General features: G+C 61.2%; 1 non-coding gene across 1 annotated transcript; it reads left to right on the forward strand.

Moving 5' to 3' along the window:
- The first annotated feature begins 4194 nt into the window (after window positions 1–4194).
- On the forward strand, window positions 4195–4266 carry TRNAC-GCA (transfer RNA cysteine (anticodon GCA)). Its single transcript has one exon. It is a non-coding gene; the product is annotated as a tRNA-Cys (tRNA).
- The last annotated feature ends 203 nt before the right edge of the window (window positions 4267–4469 follow it).

Raw genomic sequence — 4469 nt, forward strand, 5'->3', positions numbered from 1 at the left:
CTCCGTTGCTGACCATGCTCCCTCCGTTGCTGACCGTGCTCCCTCCGTTGCTGTTGTTTAGTTGCTAAGTGTGTCCGACTCTTTGCAACCCCGCGGGCGGAAGCACGCAGGCCTCCCTGTCCATCACCAACTCCCGGAGCTTGCTCAAACTCATGCCCATCAAGTCAGTGATGCTATCCAACCATCTCATCCTCTGTCATCCCCTTCTCCTCCTGCCCTCAATCTTTCACAGCATCAGTCTTTTCCAATGAGTCAGTTCTTCGCATCAGTCAAAGTATTGGAGCTTCAGCTTCAGCATCAGTCCTTCCAATGAATATCCAGGGTTGATTTCCTTTAGGATTGGTGGGTTAGATCTACTTGCTATTCAAGGGACTCTCAAGAGTCTTCTCCAACACCACAATTCGAAAGCATCAGTTCTTTGGCGCTCAGCCTTCTTTATGCTCCCTGTTACACTTTCCTTAAATGCCTAACAGCTTCCTCTGGGACCTTGGGGATCGGGGCCCCTGACCAGCTCAGAGGCTGAGGGACAATCCTAAAAACGCATCTGGGCAGCAGGTACATTTTTATGTAAAACAGGCCATAAGCATCGGCCTGAGTGATGCCTCTAAATACGCTTTTCTTCCCCCTTTACCCAGTGTCTTTGTTTCCCGGGGCGGTTGTAACAAATTCCCAAGGGCTGGGGCTTCAAGTAGCAGAGACCTGTGCTCCCGTGTCTGGAGGCTGAGCCCTAGGAGTTGGCCGGGACACATGGTGGGCCCTCCGTAGGCATCCCAGAGAAACAGGGAGAAGACGGGGTCTGCTTATTTCCTCTCATGTTGAAAAATCAAGTCAGACACACGCATCCACCCCACCACACCTCCATGGAGGGCAGGAAGGAGGGCAGGACACTGGGGACTTGGAGAGCCTGAGGACAGCGGGCGGGACGGGGCAACCTTTCCTGGGGATGGAACCGGGGGCTGAAGAGAGACATGCAGCTCAGGACCTGCCAGCGACAGGGCCCAAGCTCCCCCCGGTGGGGCAGGCAGCTCCCTGGGCATCTGAGCTCCCACTCTGGGCCAAACAAAACCCCAGGGCCATTCCAAAGGCACAGTTTCCATCCCACAAAGAAGTAGAGTCACGAACTTGGTCCTTGACAGACCCCAGATCCTGGCTGGGGGGCGCCATGAGCTGGGGGAGGAAGCGCCCCCCACTCCACCCACTGGCCGGGCCCCCAGCCAGCGAGAGAGACGGACCGCAGCCAGGACCGCTTGCCTGTGCTGGGTGGGGGGACATCACCGAGCTCTGCAGGCTCAAGTCTGAGCTCTCCTTGCAAGTTTTCCCGCAAACTTGGGGCGGGATCCTCAGCTCCAGCCCGGAGTGTCCCATCTGGGTGTGAGCAGGGCGGTCACGCTGGGACCTTCACAGGAGCTCAGAACGGCTGCTTTCTCCTGTGGCGTGACAAGGAGCCGCGTCAGCAGGACTGTGGGTCCCGGGGAAGGAGATGGTTGAGGGGGCCCTGGATGGGGGAGGTGTCCAAAGAACTCATGCCCGGGGCTCCTGGATCCCAGGAGCAGAGTGAGGAGGTGAGGGGGCCAGCCAGGCTGTGTGCACGCCCGGGGCTCCTGGATCCCAGGAGCAGAGTGAGGAGGTGAGGGGCTGGCCAGGCTGTGTGCATGCCCGGGGCTCCCCGGATCCCAGGAGCAGAGTGAGGAGGTGAGGGGCCGGCCAGGCTGTGTGCACGCCCGGGGCTCCCGGATCCCAGGAGCAGAGTGAGGAGGTGAGGGGCCGGCCAGGCTGTGTGCACGCCCGGGGCTCCTGGATCCCAGGAGGAGAGTGAGGAGGTGAGGGGTCGGCCAGGCTGTGTGCACGCCCGGAGCTCCTGGATCCCAGGAGCAGAGTGAGGAGGTGAGGGGCCGGCCAGGCTGTGCTGTGCCAGTGTGTAGGGATGGCTCTGGGCCTCCAGAGACATGGGCCAGTGGGTGGAGAGAGCAAGTCACCGCCTGGGGAGGTGTCCAGGGACCATCGGGGAGTTTCCTCCCACCCTCAGCATCACCCTCCCCGCCCCCCACCTCCCCCAAGTGCCGGAGTCACAGGCTCACATCTGGCCCCACCCAGCAGGCCTGTGGTGGCTGGGACCCCACACCAGCGGTGGGGCAGCACGTGCCCACAGGTGCAGGCTCCTGCATCCCTGGGAGGTGAGAGCTCTCTAGAGGGAGCAGGCAGAGCAGGTCTCACCCCTCAGGCAGGCTCGGCGCCCACATGGCGGGGATCGGGGAGGCCCCCTGGCAGGGCCCACGGACAACAAGACAGGCCATCAGCAGTGTTCCCGCAGAGGCCCTGGGGCCTAGCCACCCGCCACCACGAAAACCCTGCCCGGGAGGGAGAAACCCCTCCGTGGACAGGACGGTGGGGTGCGGAGGGAACCTGAGACGTGGGGAGACCAGGCTGTCCCTCAGCCCCTTGCCGCGGCCCGCAGGGCTCACAGCCTCCTCCCTGCAGCCCTCCCCCGCTCCCCGTCAGCCCCTAGCCCTGCACTGCCCTGCACCTTTCGGAATCTGTCCTTTCACCTGATAAACGACAGGAGTGAAAACCTGACGGAACCTCTATGACCGTAAATCAGAAACTGCAAGATAAACGCTCTGTCCGGGGCAGCCGGGCGGTAAGCTCAGAACAATGTCTCCTGTTTCAGAAGAGAGGAAACTAACGCTGTCAGATCTGGAGGAGTTCCCAGGGTGGCTGCTGCTGCTGCTGCTAAGTCGCTTCAGTCGTGTCCGACTCTGTGCGACCCCATAGACGGCAGCCCACCAGGCCCCGCCGTCCCTGGGATTCTCCAGGTGGAATGCTACTTAAAATCAGATAGTTTTCTTCTTTTCAAGTTCCAGCTTCGAGAGTGGGTCCCAGTGCGTTTTAGGTGAAAAACAAGCAGGAGGGCTGACCTGTGCTTTGGTGTTTGGTTACAGAACAGGGTGGGTAAAAGCCAGAGAAACCCAGTCTCAGAAGAAGGACCATTCCGCACCGGCCGTCAGCAGCTGACACCCCCGACGGAGCAAAGGGATCAGATTCCCACCTGCAGTCCCCAGCGGGCACAGCCCAAGTTGACCCCAGACGGCCCGGCCCCCAGCGCGGTGCAGCCATCAACGTCAGCCTAGACCCTCGCGGGGCACGCCTGCCTGGGGATGGCATGTGGCAGGCCTGGCTTCCAGGCCCCACCCTGCAGGTGGGGAGAGGACAGCTGGCATCAGAACTGACAGTTGGCATTGACGGCAGGTGGGGGAGGGGGGTGCCACGCTGTCAGAGCTGTGACTCCGGAGCTCAGGGCTGGGGTGGTAAGCGCAGAGTCCCCTGCTTCTCCCTGAAAAGTCATCAGGCTTGAAGGAAGCTGGCAGGGGAACCACTAGAGGGGCCACGTTTGCATCACGGCCGAGGCAGCCCGAGCCAGCAGGAAGGAGTGAGACCACCCTGCATGGCTCTGCTGAAAACTCACGGAGCGAAGAGTCAGCCCCCGAGTCCTCGGGCTTCCCTCGGCCCAGGGGAGCTCGGGGCAGCCTTCTGGGAAGGCGTGGGGACCTCAGCGTCTTGGAACATTCCCTGGGGAGAGGCCCAGTGCCCGTGTGGCCAGGGTGTCAAGAGGACTCTGCTGAGAACAAGCGTGCTTACCCTACAGCCTGTGATCCACACACTCAGGACTCGCCAAACGCGGCGATCCCTCCACCGACAGGACGGTGGGGACGTGGAGGGGACGTGCCGTGTGGCACACGCGGGGCCGTGCTGGACTCTCCTTGTCCCTGTAACCGCTGTCATGGCTGACGGTGGACACCGCGGAGCTCAGACGCCCGCCACAGCCGCCCGCCACTCTAGGTCCGTCTCTGCAGGCTCCTCCAGGAGGGCGGTTCGTGGGATCGTTGTGCTGGGCAGCTGAAGGCAGCACCAGCCAGTTCTCTCACAGCGCTGTGGCCAGACGTCTGAGGTCAACTGTTGGCAGGGCCATGCTCTCTGGGAGGGTTGGGGGTGGAGGCTCTGTGCCCACCCTCTCTGTCCCTCCCGGCATTGTGGGAGGCAGCCTTGGCACTGCCCTCAAGCGGCCACCTCACGCCTCTGCTGCACCGCCAGGCATTCTCCCGGGATGAGTCCCCACACGGCATCACCCCTCCTTATAAGAACACCCACCCTAATGACCTCAATGTAATTTGATCATGTCTACCTCACTCTGTATCTTCCCTGGTAGCTCAGATGGTAAAGCGTCTGCCTGCAATGCGGGAGACCCAGGTTCGATCCCTGGGTTGGGAAGATCCCCTGGAGGAGGAAATGGCAACCCCCTCCAGTACTCTTGCCTGGAAAATTCCATGCCTGGAAAATCCCATGGACAGAGGAGCCTTGTAAGCTACAGTCCATGGGGTCTCAAAGAGTCAGACATGACTGAGCGACTCCACTTCACTTCACTTCACCTCAATCTGACCTTATTTCCAAATAAGTTCACTTCACAGGCACAG

The sequence above is a fragment of the Bos javanicus genome, chromosome 9 (genome assembly GCF_032452875.1).
Source record: "Bos javanicus breed banteng chromosome 9, ARS-OSU_banteng_1.0, whole genome shotgun sequence".
NCBI classification, from domain to species: domain Eukaryota; kingdom Metazoa; phylum Chordata; class Mammalia; order Artiodactyla; family Bovidae; genus Bos; species Bos javanicus.